Genomic DNA, 17652 nt, shown 5'->3' with positions numbered 1-17652 from the left:
GGAGGAGCTCCAGGCACACCTGAGGGGCAGGTGGGGCCCCCCCCTCCCGTCTCCATTGGACCCCAAATTCCCCAGCTGACCCCAGATTTCTCCAGCTGACCCTGAACATCCCTAGCATTTCTCCTTCCTTTATAAAAACCAGGAATTCAGCCCCCTTTTACTTTATTGGCTCTCCCACGTGGAAACCCCACTCCAACCCTTCCTCTCCCGTTTCCATGGAGAATCGTCACGCCTCTCCGAGTGGGACCAGCCTCACACCGGAGCCTTTTGCCACTTCCCTGCCACACAAACAGGACTTTTCCCTCCCTGCCGACAGAAAAGCTGAGGAATGCCGGAACGCCCAGCCTGGGCATAATCACTGGATCATTAATCTTCCCGTTCCTTTCCCAAGAAAAAGCAGGTTGGGCACGGCCTCACCTTCGCCTCCGATTTGCTGCCAAACCATCCCGAGGATTTTTTTCGCAGTTGCCGGGGTACCGTCCTTTGCTCATGGCCGTTTCGCAATTCTGAGATCATGCGTGTTTGGGGTTACCGCGGTCAAAAGTGCCACCGCGGCGAGGGGATGTCACGAGCTCGCCAGTGAGGTGTCATCTGTCGGAGGTCACAGGAAGTCCCCGGTGGGGTGTCCCACACGGTCCCCAAAGAGGGGAGAAGCGGGGATGTCCCACCCCTGTATAGGCAGACCCGGGGCACAGAGCCCTCACGCGAGTGTCCCCTGCGGTCCCCATGACAAGCAGGGACCCCCCGTTCCCGTCCACGGCAGGACAGGGGAGGGGGGACCGCAAAAGGAGGCACAGGTCCCACCGAGATTCGAACTCGGATCGCTGGATTCAGAGTCCAGAGTGCTCACCATTACACCATGGGACCGGCTCGCGCTGCGCCCCGCGCCCGTCCCAGACCCCTCCGCGCCGCTCCCTCCGCCAGGAAAAAGAGACCCCGGGGCGCCCCCGTGGGGGGGGGGGGGGGGGGGGGGGGGGGGAGGGGCGGGGGGAGCAAAGAAACCCCCGGGATTGGGCTGGGAAAAAGAGAGGAAGGCCCGCCCGAACAGGGACTTGAACCCTGGACCCTCAGATTAAAAGTCTGATGCTCTACCGACTGAGCTATCCGGGCTCCTGCCAAGGCTTCCCACAACGTGGAATTCATTGGGTTTTGGGGGAAAACCTGATGATTTTACGGAGAAACCCGAAGTTTTCGGTGATTTTAAGTGAAAAAGCCGCCCGGCTCGGGGCAGGGAGGAAGCAGAGCGGGGCGGGGCTGCCCCAGACAGGGCGGGCCCGAGCGAGAGCGGCCGCCCGGAATGTGGAATTGGAGCTTTTTGGGCTCATTTAATCCCAAAAGTCCTCAAAAGTTTTCTCCACAAGCCCATTTCCGGGCAGCGAAAGAGACAGAAATTACCTGGGTTTTTCCGTGGCTACTGATTTCCTCCGGCTGTCCTGAGAGCTGCTTGTTGCCTTCCTGCCCCTGAGCGAGGGATTTCCGGGCTTTACTCCAAAATATTTTTTTACTACTACTACTTCTACTACTACTACTACTACTACTACTACTATTATTATTAACATCATCATTATTATTGTATTATTTTATTGTATTATTGTATTATTGTATTATTGTATTATTGTATTATATTAGTAATATGACAATATGGATATAATATAAATAAAATACAATATGCAATAATGTAGCCATATAATAATATATATAAATATACTGGAATAAATTAAAATAGTAGTGATATTTGTTACAATAATGATTTTATGTCTCTTTTATTATTGTTATAAATTATAGGTGACATTAATATAAATAATATTATAATATAAATAATATAAATATAATATAAATAGGTGACAATAATATAAATAATATTATTAATGTCAGACTTGAATAATAAGTCAGACATGCTGACTCTCCCTGTCCTGGAAGAAGGAGATATCCTGCCAGGCTGTCCCTGCAGCAGATACTGGAGCTGTTGAAGTCCCCCACGAGGACCAGGTCCTGTGAATGTGGAGCTGATCCTGTGTCTGCAGAGGCTCCCTGGGCTCCTCAGCCACCCCCAGGGAGCTCCAGGGACTCCAGCTGCTCTCTCACACAGTGGGAAAATCCCCCTCTGCATCTTCCCAGCCTGGCCTCCCTAAAAACCCCGTGTGGCTCCTCCAGGCACGGGAGCCATTCCACAACATCTCCACGATCTCAACAAAGCCCAGCCCTGAAGCCACGGCCCAGCTTCTGCCTCATCTTTATTCCCCACAGGGGCTGCATTAGTGGATAGGCCCTAGCCAGAGGCCCCTCAGCATGGACTGCTCATGTTTCCTGCCACTTCCCCCTCACGTTTCCTGCCACTTCTCCTCACGTTTCCTGCCATTTCCCCCTCACGTTTCCTGCCATTTCCCCCTCACGTTTCCTGCCATTTCCCCCCTCACGTTTCCTGCCATTTCCTCCTCACGTTTCCTGCCATTTCCTCCTCACGTTTCCTGCCATTTCCCCCCTCACATTTCCTGCCACTTCCCCCCTCACGTTTCCTGCCACTTCCCCCTCACATTTCCTGCCATTCCCCCTCACATTTCCTGCCATTTCCCCCTCACGTTTCCTGCCATTTCCTCCTCACGTTTCCTGCCATTTCCTCCTCACGTTTCCTGCCATTTCCCCCCTCACATTTCCTGCCACTTCCCCCCTCACGTTTCCTGCCACTTCCCCCTCACGTTTCTTGCCATTTCCCCCTCACGTTTCCTGCCACTTCCCCCTCATGTTTCTTGCCATTTCCCCCCTCACGTTTCCTGCCACTTCCCCCCTCACGTTTCCTGCCATTTCCACCTCACGTTTCCTGCCACTTCCCCCCTCACGTTTCCTGCCATTCCCCCCTCACGTTTCCTGCCATTTCCCCCTCACGTTTCCTGCCACTTCCCCCCTCATGTTTCCCATTTTTTACCTCACATTTTCCACCCTTTGCCCCCCTCATGTTTCCCACCCTTTTCCCCTCACGTTTCCCACCATTTATCCTCTCCTGTTTCCTGCCATTTTGTCCCCTCACATTTCCCTCTGGCAAGTCTCCCTTTCCTCTTGAGTTGTCCACTCATGCTGGGTGTCTCCGTGTCCATCCACCTGGCTGTCATCACAGGCCTTGCTCTCCTTTGTCATCCATAAGGTTTGGCAGCTCAGGGCTCTTGCTTTGTCTCTCAGTGTCCGTCCACCTTGCTGCGGTCACTGGGTTTCTGTCCTTTGTTACAAAGGTTGGCAGCGCACGGCTTCTGGTCTCTCCGGGCTCCCAGCCAGAGCTCAGCCTGCATCTCAACCTGCATGTCCGTCTGCCTCTGGAACTGCAGCTGCAAACCCAGCTCCTGCACCAGATGTGTTCCTCAGCAGCAGAGCTCAGGGAATGCAGGAGTGTGGGGACTTGTCTACAGATATATTCTAAATTTTCAGCCTCAGGACTCCGATGTTTTTCACTGTCCAGTGTTTCTCCTGGAGTTTAGAGCTTTCTTAATTCTGGTGCAATGAATCCAGGAATTAAGTCTTTTCACTTTCATTGCCATTCTTGTAATCATCAGAACTAGATAAGGTCCACTGTTTCTGATGTGTACTTGATCTCTGGGCTGAAATGAATGAACGGGGGTCGAGGGTAAGAACTTCTGAGAGAAAGATAAACCTTCTAATTCATTTTAGGATTTCCCCAATGAAATTGCTTATGGAGTGGCTATAGCATTTTAAATACTAAATGAGATCCTCTATCAGATGACATCCCTAAAGGCACCCCAAACCTGGGTATGATCTCTTTGAGAAGTATCTTGGTTACTTCCCTTAGCCTTGTTGGTGCAGCAGGGGAAAGCTTCTGGCCACCCAGAAAAGGTATCCACTAATACTAGGAGATACCTGTATCCTTGTCGGCGTGGTAGCTCAGAAAAATCAATTTGCCAGTAATCTCCAGGAGTGTTTCCTCTTTTAGTGATCCCTGGATGCAGTTTTTTTTAATTGAAAGGATTATTTTTAAGACATATCAGGCATTTTTCTGTAACAGACTTGGTATTTGTCATATGGACACTGAGTATCTGAGTCCATAGACTTGTCACCATAGCATCGAAATCCCAGTGGGTTTGCTGGTGTTTCTCCTGAACAATTTCTAATATTAGCTGTGGTGGGACTATGACCTGGTTACTAGGAGTTACTAGCCATCCACCCTCTTTATTCTGGGCTTTTAGATAAGTAGCTAATTTTAAATCTGCCTGGCTATGACCAGGTCTAACTTCTGGAAGTGAAATAGATTTCTCAGGTATTAACACAGGATGCCTCGTTGTGCAGCCTCTTGTGCAGCTTTATCTGCAAATCTGTTCCCTGCATGCATTTGGGAATCCCCTTGTTGGTGTGCTTTGCAGTGTAGTAGGGCCACTTCTCTGGGCAGTTGGATAGCAACAAGGAGGGATAATATTTCTTGTTTATATACAATTGGAAATCCCTGTGCTGTTAATAGACCTCTCTCTAACCTTATGGCTCAATGCTAAAAGCACATTTCAAGTCAGTCTATATGTTTTTACTCATTTTCCTGCTGCTAATTGTCTCTTTGTAATGCTATGAGTTTTACCCTTTGCGCTGTGTCCACAGGCAGCGGTGCAGCTTCTCTTACCTCGGTTGACGTGACATTGGCATAGCCGGCTCTTTGCTTTCCATCTTGCACAAAGCTACTTCTGTCTCTGGATCTTCAGTGGGGGCATCTTGCAGGTCTGGTCAGTTTGCATAAACTTGCTCAATTTAGGTGCTCTTCTCCTTGCATCGGGCTGTTCAGGAATTGGGCTGGGTTTACTGGTGTGGTGACTTTCAACTCCACATCTTCTTGCTCCATTAGAACAGTCAGGTATTTCAGCATATGGCTCAGGGAAAGCCAATGCCCCCCTTTTTGGCCTAACACAGTGCTTACAGCATGTGGAGTATACACTATTATCTTTCGTCCCAAAGTCAATTTCCTGGCTTCTTGCATCTTAGTAAAATTTTAAGGAAAGTTTAATAAAAGGGACAATTAGGAAACAACAGCAAAAAGGGTATTATGGCCAAGTGCTTTGGCAGAAAGCCAAAGGCACACCTCTACATCCAAAAGATCGTCTTTAAAAGTACATCTCTTATTGCATATTCAGCACAATCATGCATGATTCATAAATCCTTTGGAGTTTCTGTGTATCATCTCATCTGCCTTATCTTCCTCCTTGGCTCCATTCCGTCTCTGCTCCCTCCATAAATTCTTCGATCTCTGGTTTCTGGTTTTGTTTCTTCTCTGATAAGATACTCCAGGAATGTGAAGGCTTTCTCTGCCTATCTTTTCTAAATTGACTACAGAAACAACAGACATTCTGTATCATGTATTACATTACAGAACCCAGGTAAAGTTTTTCTAACATTAAGGAACATGAAAAAAAAGCCAAGATCACAATACATTCCTAACAATTATGTAGCATGCGAAAAGCCAACATCACAATACATTTATAACATTGCTGCAGCTTGCAGGCATCCAGGCCATCCCTGGCTGACATTGTCAGTTGGCTGAGGAACTAGATAAGGAGGCCACCATGGAAAAAGAAAACAGAATGCTTGCTTTAATACCTAGCAATGAAGTAAAAGATATAAAAATCCTGCTGTTTACAGAGGAGGAGGAAAAAACCATCAGGTGTTGAGTGGTAGAAATACGTCATACCAGACCTTGATGGAAAAGGAGGGGTAGAGGGCGTGCTTGTGGCCAGAGAAGAAAAAAGAAAGAGAAGGACGAAAAAAAAAAAAGAGTTTAAATTCCACTGCCTGGATTATAATTTTGGTCCTAGTAACTGTGCTTTTGCGGAACTATTGCTTGTACCTTGTCTTAGTCCCTGTTTTATCAGGTTATTGGGAGCAGAGAGAATGCAGGTGAGCAGCCTGCCAGTGAACCCAAACCTGGCAGCTGCTAGTCAAAGAATAGGAGCCCAGAAGATCATGATTAAGCAGGTGAGATTGGAAAAGAAAGAAACAAGAAGACAACTTACAATTTATCTTACACAAGCTAGAGCAACGCTATGGACTTCAGCAGGAAACCAGGACTTAAAACTTTGGAATAGGCCTAAACTTATTCCTGTAAGCTCAGCACAGACAGAAGTTCACAAAAATAATAGGACTAGAATGTAATGTTTGTTTATATGTGTTTAATGGTTGTTATTGACAGGAAAGATGTGTGCTAATGTCTTTACAAGCAATTTCATGGGTGAAGGTATGGGTGTCAGTGTCTTTTAAATGAGTCCTGATGTCTCTACCAACTTCAAGCCGCAGGTTTGTTACAGAACCCAGACAGTTTGACTCCTGAAACAGACAAATGGGACCGCACAAGCCTGAGTTTCTGAACTTTGGGAGAAAATGACAGGTTCAAGGGGTGGCATGCAGTAGGCAGTTCAGGAAGGTTGTACCTTCCAGTACCCCAGCCAGTGGGGAAAAGAAGAGGGCAACATGCAGCCGGGAGTTTAGAATAAAAGGAGGCTGCATTCTCCAAAACCTTGAGAGAGAAAATCCTATGGGCATGTGCTTCAGTGGATTCTCTCCCTTTATTTGAATAAAGTTGCAGGACTCTTCTGTCTCCTTTATGCACACTGGCTTTTCATAGTGTGATTTGCTGTACAAACGGGGAACTCGTCCGAGATCCTTCCACCATCTGGTCAGTGGTGTGGACCGCAGAGCCAACAGCGCACAAGCGAAGCCTCTGCGTGCTGGCACCACCCGAGAACTGCATGGGGAGAGCAGCTGGACTTCCAGGAACACACGATTGGACACGGAGATTTCCAGCGGGGTGGCAAAGGCAGCACAGGAGCTGATAACTGGGGCAGGAACCAATTCTGAGGGTAGTAGGCAAAGACGGGGACCACCAAAGCAATGGTGCAAGGACTTGCTGTGGCCATGGCAGTGTTAAGCAACTGAAACACCTCTGTGATGCCTTTTCCTGGTCTAAAAACTTAAGAGCCAGACACGGTTAAGGGAAAAAAGGGTTTCTACCTCAGTATTTAATAAGGATCCTTATGGTGCACCACTTTGCCAAGGTAGAATGTGCCAAAATGCCCACACACGATAGATCATGTATACAATTTATAGACATTGCAAATTAGCATATCTAACAAAGATTCTTCAATGAGAGGCTTGAATGAATAGCGTGATATTCCCCCATCTTGAGGAATTCTCCCCTGGATGGGCCTAATCTTAGTTTACAGGATGTGTTGTAGAGAGGACCTTGGTTTCTCAGGATAGCGTAGGGCTTTGTGGCCTCCAACTGCGAGGCCTCCAGAATGTTTGGTCTCCTGGCTTAACAGAATACTAGGACTATGCTAAGTTATCGGACTTAAGGAACTGAAGTATGCATGCTAAGAGCACTGAGGATACATAAAAGCTATATAAAAGCTGTATTGCGAGATGGTTGGCAATGAAAGAGACGGGGCAGATTGCTTGGATGCAATAAGCCAATTTTATTGATACAGAGCTGAGTATTTATACCTTTTTAGCAGTTATATAAGCAGTTATATAAGCAGCAATCACTATAACAACCATATCTATGTTTCTTAATAACATTGCAAAACTACAAGCTAGCACTAACTATCACACTAACTATCACTGCCTTTTATGCTGACTGTTTCATTATAGGCCTTACTGCCTGCCATGGTTCACGGCCTAGCAGCGTTAGCGCGTCCACTTCTGACATGAGTTTATCAGTGCTCTCACTTCTGCTCTCTAGCTGTATCTCCACATCTCCCCCTTTCTTATCCATGAGTAGAATTTTCTTTGTTGACTTATCGATCAGTCTCTGAACACATTGCAAAACACATGGCAGACAAAACATCATAAGCAACAGCATGGTTAAAATATAAATTCCTGCTTTAGCTAAATGCTTAAGCCAGCCAGTGAGTCCCCATCCTCCAAGTATGCTTCCAAGCCAGTCGTTATCATTTACAACTCTCAGTTTGCTAACACTATTCCGAAGGGCTTGGATGTTAGCATGAATAGACAGGGAATGATCAGACAGGTTCATGCAGCATAAGCCTTCAAATTCATCACAGCCGTGTCCATGCGCTAAAAGCAAAAAGTCAATTGCAGCTCTATTCTGCAGTGTAGCACGTCTCACGCTATCTATGTCTGTTAACAAGCGTGTTGAGGCAGAGCTAGTAGCATTAGTTTGTTTTGCAAGCCAGCAGCCAAGGTTATTCAAGGTTTTCAGAGCATGAGCTGTTCCAATAGATGGAATGATAGATGCAAACACTCGGGCTCCCAGGTTCCAAGATTGAACATTATCATCACAATCTTGGCTATATGTGTGCGTGCTGCGTTTTGCTCACACCAGTTTATGCAGAGATGGCAAATTTTCTCAAAACGAGTGAAACATAGTTAGTGGCCTGAAAGTGCAAGGACCTCCTATAGCTTTGCCTGGTATTCCTTTCCATGCTCTGTTCCCACATATCAAAAGTATATTGTCCAGCAGTCCAATAGCATCACTTCTAGGAGTGACTGGCTGGGGCAAAGTATGATTACACCAGGCAGAAGCACTGGTGTAAATTCCTGTTCCTGAAACATCTAAGCCAAATTTTCTGCTGGGGTGGTTAGTATAGTTTAAATAAAAACATGCAAAAGACTGTGTGGACCCAAAAATATCCAATTCTTGGGGCTGCATAGGGAGAGGGGAAAAATTAAGGACCTTATTTCCTCCTAAACCCCTGTCGTTAGAAAAGTACCATCCGGCTGATTCACCAGCCCTTTTTCGCCAACTTTCCTGGCACCACCAGGTTGGCTCAATTCGGCCCATGGCAGTACACTCCCTTCAAACTGTCAAATTGAATAAGGTATCCCATTCACTTTTCACTAAGGACATAGCTACCAAACAGGTTTGGAAAGGGTCACCAGGGGAGGTCATGAACAGGCACAGCGTAGACTCATTTAAGGATTCAGCAAGCGTAAGCCAAACATTACGTTCTGGGAGGGGTGGCATTGCGGCCACCTCTCCATGGCCGAGAAGGAGCCCTGCTTAGAGAACTAGTCTGAGAAGGCAGGTCTGGCTCCCAAAGATACCATTGTGGAGCCAGCCATACTCTTTCCACAGTGTGATCCTTTGTGCTACACAATTATCATAAGAATATCACAAAGGATCACGCTGCAGACAGTGGCCACAGCGCGATGCGATACTGCTTCTGACACTTTCGACACCGACACAAAACCCACACTTGATGAGAATAATTTTTGCAAATAAAACAAGGAATAGGGTTGCTCTCAAGTCCAAGTTTCTCTTTAAACCGTTTCCAGTACTGTTCACGAAGAGAGACTTGACCTGCAATTATATTTTGTACTTCTGCTGGAGTGGGTCGTCCCTGGAAATTAAAAAGTGGTGTAAAGTCAGTAAGTCCCCTGTAGTCAAGTAGAAGCTGGCCGAGCTGATGATCAGGGCGAGGTGTCCTCTGTGGTCTCTGGAGCTGAGGCAGAGGCTGGGATGGCCGGGGTCTCTGCTGATAGTGTGCCAGGGTGACCGAGATCTTCAAAGTCCTCAGGAGAAGCTTTTAAGGATTCTCTGAAGGGTCTCACGCTCTGGCTGGGATCCACCTCGGGCCATTCTCTGTAGAAACACAGGCAAAACCCCTTCCCCATGTGATGAGGGGATAAGGTCCCAGGATCTTACCTGTCTCTGGGTCTTTAACAGGGACCGGGGCCTTCTGTTTGACTTCCAACTGTCGGTTACTGCCGAAGTGCCTTACAACTGGGGGATTGGGATCCATCAGGGAACAATTTAAAAAGTTAAACACATACAATGCTTTCTGTAAGCGTTCAGCTGGGGTAGCATTCCCCATTCCCCCTTTCTGTTGTAATAAAAGACGTTTTAGTGAACAGTGGGCTCGCTCAATAATAGCTTGGCCCGTGGAGGAATGAGGAATCCCCGTTTTGTGTATAACTCCCCAAAGGGCAAGAAAATTTGCAACTCTCTGGGAAATATACGCTGGACCATTATCAGTTTTAATCTGTGAAGGAATTCCCAAGACTGCAAAGGCACTTGCGAAATGATGGCAAACATCTTTTGTTGATTCTCCTGTATGACAGGATGCAAACAGGGCACCTGAAAAGGTGTCTATAGAGGAGTGTATATATTTAAGCCTGCCAAATTTGGAAAAATGAGTAACATCTGTTTGCCAAATTTCGAGGCTCTGGAGTCCTCTAGGGTTAACACCTCCAGCTAGAGAAGGAAAGGAGTGTCTTTGGCAGTCTGGGCACACAGCCACAATGTTAGAGGCTTGCTGAGAGGGCAAAGCAAAAGTTCTGGCAAGTGCAGCAGCATTTTGATGAAAAAATGAGTGGCTGATTTTTGCTTGGGAAAAGCGATCAGGTACTACTTGCGCAGGTGGTTGGCGGTTCCCTTCTGCAATGAAACTGGGTAAGGTAGGGTGAGATCTAACATGCATTACAAAATATGATTCTTGTCTGTTATCTAAAAGGAAAACAAGCTGTTGTAACCAATAAAACAAATCTGCATTTGGCACATCTTTCAACACCGCAGCTTCAGCTCTTTCCACATACATAAGCAGAGTCAGTTATTAGGTTAAAAGGGATAGACCAGCATTCAAAGGCTCGTACAACGGCCGCTAACTCAGCAATTTGAGGAGATCCTGAAACAGTGGCGACATCTGAGTCCCATCGGTTGAGATTAGAATCCCACCACGGCATCATAGATCTGTGGCTGCGACCAGACCCATCTGTAAAAACAGTTAATGCTTGCAAGGGAACCTCGCTTCTTTTGGGTTGTGTCAGGAGATTGAATCCTGCTGCCATGAGCTTGTGTTTCGGGGGGTATGTGGAAAGCTGTCCAGAGAAATCGGTGAGAGCCATCTGAAACACTTCGGACTGTTGATAAAGCCACTGTAAATAAACACAGTAACAGGCAAACAAATCAAACAGAAATCAACACCTGCAAGTGTAACAAGTCTCTGTCTAGCTTTTACAAAGAGCAAAGCAAACATTTCATGTTGGGTACTGACAGTTTTAGACATGTGGTGTGGCAGAAAAATTCATTCAATAATTAATAAAGGGTCTGGCAAGTTAGGGTCCCACTGAAAAATTAAAGCATGAGGCTGTTTAGCTGGATTTAAAAATGATTAAAGAAAAGGGCAACTCTGGAGCCCAACGAGCTGCTTGCCGATTTGAGATAGCATCAGCTACCTTTTGCAATGCTTGGCGAGCTTCCAGTGTAAGCTGCCAAGGTGATAGTAAATCAGGCTCTCCTTTTAACAGAGCGAACAGAGGGCTCAAGTCTGCGTTTGAGATTCCTAGCAGGGGACGAACCCAATTAATTGTCCCCAAAAGTTTCTGAGCATCATGCAAAGTAGAAATGTTAGTTTGAATTTGTAAAGGTTGAGGAGAAATACTCTGGGTCCTAATTCACCAGCCCAGGTATTTCCAAGGGGGTTGACGCTGAATTTTTTCAGGAGCAACACAAAGTCCTGCTTGAGTTACAGCCTTACTGACAAGGGCTAAGGCTTTCTCCATGACTTCTTGTTTTTCTGCAGCAATTAAAATGTCATCCATATAGTGATACAAAAGAGTATCAGGCATGTCTAAGCGAATGGGACTGAGAATTTTTGCAACAAACCACTGGCAGATAGTGGGGCTATTTTTCATGCCTTGGGGCAGGACAACCCAGTGATACCTTTGCAAGGGTGCCTGCATATTGGTGCTCGGGACAGAAAAGGCAAATTTTGGTGCATCATCAGGATGCAAGGGAATGTCAAAAAAGCAGTCTTTTAAATCAATGACTGTCAAGTGCCAATTTTGGGGAATCATGGTAGGAGATGGGAGACCAGGCTGGAGGGCTCCCATGTCCTCCATAACAGCATTAATTTTGCAGGAGATCATGGAGCAAACGCCATTTGCCAGATTGTTTTTTAATAACAAACACAGGCGAATTCCAAGGACTGGTAGAGGGGACTATATGTCCTTTTGAAGCTGTTCCTGGACCAATTCAGTGAGTGCACGCAGTTTAAGCAATGGTAGGGACCACTGATCCACCCAAATGGGTGTCTCTGTTTTCCAGGTTAATTTCAGGGTGTTGCGTGCCTCAATGGTCCCTATTAAAAATCCGATTGAATTCTGAAACCCCGTTGTGAGAGTACATCCCATCCCCATAACACTATGGGCACAGGTAGAACAAATGGCCTTACAGAGGCTGTGTGGTTTTCTGGTCCTGTCACTTGAATCAAATGGCAACTTTGATAACTGCGACTACTCTCTCCTATTCCGGTGAGGGCCATAGGCACCTCCATAAGGGCCCAGTTAGAGGGCCACTTATCTTGAGAAACGACAGTAACGTCAGCTCCGGTATCTAAAATACCAGTGAGTGTTATTCGCTGTCCCTGCAATGACAGGGTGCACTGACAGGTAGGACGCTTATCAGAAATTGATTGTGCCCATAGTATTTGTGGGGTCCTTACAAAACCAAATTCTCCCACCTTGGTACCATATTTTTCTACAAAGGATGGTGAATCATGTGGAAGAGGAATTAATTTAGCAATGCAGGTACCTTGTGGGATAAAACATGGAGGGTTAGAGGTCCAAACTATGATCTTAAGTTCATCTTTAAAATTTAAGTCCATAACTACAGGGAGAACAGAAAGTCCTGGAAGGCTGTTTGAGGACTTCCCTAAGAGTAGGGCGCTCTTTTGGGGCCCTAGCAGTCAAAAAATTCCTGTAGGGAGCAAATGAACAGAAGAATTGTTTAACGTTACTGTGGTTGAGGTGTGTAGGTCCAATCTGGCATTCCCTGCAGTTGCTGGGTGAAAACTTGAGGGAAGCTGCCTCTGGACATCTGCGAGGCTGGCATCTGAGGAGCAGGCATCTGAGGAGCAGGCATCCTGCAGGGCAGGCATCTGAGGAGCAGGCATCTGCAGGGGCGGCTGAGGCATCCGTGTCAGAGTGTGGTGCCACCGTCCCACACTCTGGTTCCAGTTTCCCTGGTATCCTTGGAGCAGGCTTAGAATCATACTTAAAGCGACATTGGTTAGGAGAATGTGGGCCTCTGTGGCACTGTGAGCACACAGGAGTGGCTTTAGGTTTATCTCTTTTTGGAGCAGAACAGTCCTTTCTCAAATGACCGGGTTTGCCGCAGCTGAAACAGACTCCTGAAGTTGCAGGGGGCCCTCTCATGGCTGCAAGGGCTGCAGCCATGGCTGGATATTGGTGTTCCTAGGGTGCCAACACGATTGCATGCTTCGATCATTTCGACCAGAGTCGGATTCTGGTTAGGCAGAGACTTAAGGAGATTTTACAGTCTGCGCTGGCATTCTCAACAGCAAGCTTCAGAAGCAAAATTTCATGAGCTGCTGCATTATCAGTTTGGCGTTTGAGGGCCTGTTTAAGTCGGTCGATAAACTGCATATAGGATTCTTGGGGCCCCTGGACAACGATTGTAAATGATTTCTGAGGCGTCTTTGCATCAGGGACCTTCAGGAAGGCTTGGCGAGCCGCGTTTCGGACTCCTTCAAGAGCTTCCTGAGGAATCTCTCGGGCTTGGACATTAGGGTCGATATATGGTCCTGCTCCCATAAGCTGTCTAACTGTGAGGGCCGCCAGGGTCTGATTAGCATGACCCACATAACTTAGAATCAGATCCTGTAGACCTTTTTTCCACTCCTTTTCCCATAAAGCATTTTGAGCGGGAGATAGCAGCAGCCGTGCCAGAGTTTTTAAATCATATGGTGTCATAACATGAGCTGCAAGCACAGAATCTAGCAAAGTCACAAAATACGGTGAACTGATGCCATGCTCTGTGGCTGCCCACCGAAGCTCTTCGATCTCTGAGAAAGCAATGGGCATTCCGTTTTCTCGGTCCCGTATACAAGACTGGTGCCACAATCTTGTCTGCAAAATCTAAGTCCCCTTCTTTTAATGCTTGTTGTTTCAAGTGGACCCAGGTCTCGTGAGGATCGGGGGGAAATAAATCTGGCTCTTTTTCAGGATCAATAGATCCGGGGTCAAAGGGATCCTCTCCTTCATCCTCGCTGCTGTCAGCTGGACCATAGCCAGCAGTAAATGCTTTTATAGATCGTGAGGAGCCCTCCTCCCTTTTTGTTGCAAGGGGAGCTGAAGCCTTTGGTGAAGGAGGCACAGTCTCTTCAAATTGTAAAGAGTTCTGAGGCTCCACTTCTGCGGAGGGGGAGCAAAGGGCACCCTCATTATCTTTAGCAAGAGATTTTTCGTGAGCTTTTAAAGCTTCAAAAATTATTTTCCAGGAGGAAATAATTTGTGGAGCATTTTTATCACCGTTAGCCGCAGCATTCCAAAGTTCCACTCCTACTTTATCCCGTAAATCTGCCGTAAAAATCGTGGACTGAGTTACTCCTTCTATTTTAGAAGCAGTCCATCAAAGTATAGTTTTTAAATCGTGCGCAGGCAAAGATTTGCCTTGCTTGTCAAGCAGCGTAGACATAAGCGCAAGTGTAGAGAAATGGCTGAGTGAACAGGGACATGTGTACGTGCACAATCAAAGCTATATTAATGAACTGTCCTTGACTAGGGAAAAAAGAGAGGAGCAATGCTGATGTGGCAAGCCAACAGGATGCTGGGGAGGGGGATGCTGACCATAGAAAGAGAAAAACTTATGTTAGTTAGTCGTGTGCATATTAATCTGTAACCAATCGCTTGCTATTAAAGGCCGCGTGAACAGTAGCTGTAACCCAATAGTATGGAGCTTGCTTATGCGTGCTTGAGGAATTAGAGTATAACTATGGGTCTGGCAATAGAATAAACGGAGTTCCATCATATCTCTATGAGAAGCGTGGTTCATCCCGGCAGATCTCTGGCTATTTCTGGTGCCCGACCAGGGACCGTTCCTCAGAGGAAGATACGCTGGCTGATCACCAAAAGGAGGGTGACGACAACGAGCGACAGAGACACTGCTGGCGGAGAGTGTTGACTGCGAGTCAAAGGACATCGGTCAGGCCGGTAAGAAGGGTCGCTGTTGCTGCCTGTTCTGAGCTTCCCCTCCCCCTCCCAAAGACACTTGCTCCTGCCATGTGCTCCGAACTCCTTTGTTCTAAGCTCGGGCAAAACCAAATGTAACTCAAACTCTTCAGCAGTGTCTGATTGGCCGGTCACCCCGGGTCCGCCCCCAGTCCTCCCCTTTCCCCTTCTCCTAATAAAAGAGACAGTCGAGGGAGGCCCTGCCCTCTCTTGGCTCAGCTATCTTCCTGTGAACATCTCTTGTTGTCTGTCCCATTTGAAAGCTTCTAACTGCAGGAAATTGAGCGAGCAGAGAGATATATTTCTCCCTCTTTGCTTCTGCTGATGGTATTTGCTTTGCATCTGATATAGGTACCGATTTTAGAGCTACTAAAGTGCTAGATCGCCCGTGCTACCTCTCTAGGCTGCTCGAGACTTTCTAAGGCATTAAACTACTAGCCTAGCTGGTATAAAGCTGAAAAGATACCTTCCACAGGTCGCTACCTTCCCTCCATGATACCCTGCTAGCATGGATTTAGAGTTTGCGGCAGCACAGAAATTACTCCTCAGTCTCCTCGCTAAGCGAGGGGAGGAGGTCAAGGAAAAGGATCTAAATAAGCTCGTTTTATGGGCGCAGGAGCATGGGCATTTGTGAGTTCCCCTCCTCCTCTTCTATGCAGCCGAGTGGAGGGAAGTAGGGGATCACCTCTGGGACTGTACTATCCAGGGAAAAGGGAAAGAAATGACAAACTTAGGGCCCACCTGGAGAACTGTTATAAATGCCTTGAAAAATATGCAAGCCGAGTCAAAAGTAGCTGCGGCTGAGGTGGAGGCAATTGCAACACCGGCTGGGGTTGTCGCTCCTGCCCAAACTACACAGCACGGGGGGCTGAGAGAACTGTTTAAAAGCCCGAGCACGATAAAAGGGCAGAAAGCAGAAAAACACTTTGAGACTCTCAGTGAGCTCCTGCAGGAGCAGGAGAAAGAGCTCTTGCAATCAGAGCCAAAAGAGGAAGTTACCGCCACCGCGCCTCAGAGCAAACTGAAGGCAAACGCGGAAGTTACAGTCGACCAGTCAATGGGCGGTGAAACAGGCGGTCCTTCTTGTCAACCGCGCCTCTACCCTGCTTGCCTGCCCCCTCCACCTCCGCTGCCAGCAGAGATTCATCCTGGACCACAGACTCTTTCTCTGCCACAGACTGTTCCTCTGCCACAGACTGCTTCTCTGCCACAGACTGCTTTTTGGCTGGAGCCACAGACTGTTCCTCTGCCAGATGATGACATACCAATGACAGAGGTGACAAATGAGCTACGTGCTCATCCCCCAGGATCTTGTGTGAACCCACAAGCATTGGAAAGATGGGCTTGTCAAGTAGAAGAGGCAATGCATCAAATGAAATGACACTTTGATTGTGCTCTGTCTTCTATGGAAGAAAAGCTCCATCAGAAGCACGAGCCACAACAGGGTCCCACTGAGTCCCGAAAGGGTGTGGTCCAGACGGCCCTGCAACTACAGGAATGGGCTCAAGTCGAGCCCTCCGCTCCACCCCCGTAGTCACACATAACAGCCATATAAAGTTACAAGCCACCCCAGGGGTACAAATTTGTTATAAAGACCCACGGACGGGACAATGGGGGAGGCCAGCTCCATTGTTATTTAATGGTCGAGGTTATAGCTGTGTTTCTACAGATACCGGATCAATATGGGTTCCTAGCAGATGGACCAAGCCTGCTCCCAGTCCCGCTGTTGACAAAAGCGGCTCCAGTGAGTGCGTGACCGACTGAGCCAGGACATGGCACGTACAGCGGATGTTCCCAACCTTTGGGAAGTGAACCTTCGCTTGGTGGCCAGTGACCTCACATTTAGATGACCACTCGGAGTCTGGGAACAGTCACTGAGTGTGCATGCTAATCGCCGCAGAAATTGTTTATGCTGTTATAATAGCTTGTGCTTGTGCTTGTGCTGTGGGGGCTGTGGGGAAGAGCTTACTAGGGGAACTTGGAATGTAGACGAGCGAGGTAGTTTATGCCGAGAATGTTATCAAGGGCCTGAGACAAGAAGTTTTAGGCAGTGTGCGTCTATTGTGTTCGGAATTCCACCACAACAGATAAGAGTTAGCTCATTCAGGGATCCACATGAGTTTGTGCAAAACTTGGAAGTGTGGACAGGGAAGGAAGCCATCAGACGTCTGCAAGTGAGTAAAAAGACCACTGTAACCCAGGCATGGTGCCCTACATGTGGCTCCTCCTCTCAAGTACTTTCACCCTGAGTAAAGCTGTGATAACTTCAGTGTCAGAAAGAGAAAACATGTGGGTAACATGGGCTCACCAGGCGAACCAGACAGATTTCTGTCTGGCCATGGCGTCGGCAGCAGATCCATTTCGCACATGTCTAATTGGTGTGCCATGGATCTCACTCGAGGACACGTTTCAAAAATGGGAGACAGATCTAGGGAAAATCAATGAGGAAGTGGAGCAACAAATGCAAAGCAAAAGAAACTGGGGTGAGTGCTTAGGTTGTTGGTCTAGTTATTGGCACTCCTTGCAGCAAACCTGTATTATTGCCAATTTAACAAAAAATGCAACCTTGCCTCTTCAAGAGCTACAGCTTTATGGGTCCCTTTTTCCCAGTATGCTTGTTAACGTGACACCATGGACCAACTGTTCCAATGTGGTGCCTCCAATGCAATATGCCAGTGGGTCTGG

General features: G+C 47.2%; 2 non-coding genes across 2 annotated transcripts; both read right to left on the bottom strand.

Annotated features, from left to right (window-relative positions):
* Positions 1 to 795: 795 nt before the first annotated feature.
* Positions 796 to 867, bottom strand: TRNAQ-CUG. Its single transcript has one exon. It is a non-coding gene; the product is annotated as a tRNA-Gln (tRNA).
* Positions 868 to 1037: 170 nt separating this feature from the next.
* TRNAK-UUU lies at positions 1038 to 1110 on the bottom strand. The gene has a single exon. It is a non-coding gene; the product is annotated as a tRNA-Lys (tRNA).
* Positions 1111 to 17652: the final 16542 nt, after the last annotated feature.

Source organism: Corvus cornix, unplaced genomic scaffold (assembly GCF_000738735.6).
Source record: "Corvus cornix cornix isolate S_Up_H32 unplaced genomic scaffold, ASM73873v5 scaffold7, whole genome shotgun sequence".
Lineage (NCBI taxonomy): Eukaryota > Metazoa > Chordata > Aves > Passeriformes > Corvidae > Corvus > Corvus cornix.
Note: the sequence above shows the minus strand (reverse complement) of the source record. Positions and strands in the feature narration are given on the sequence as shown.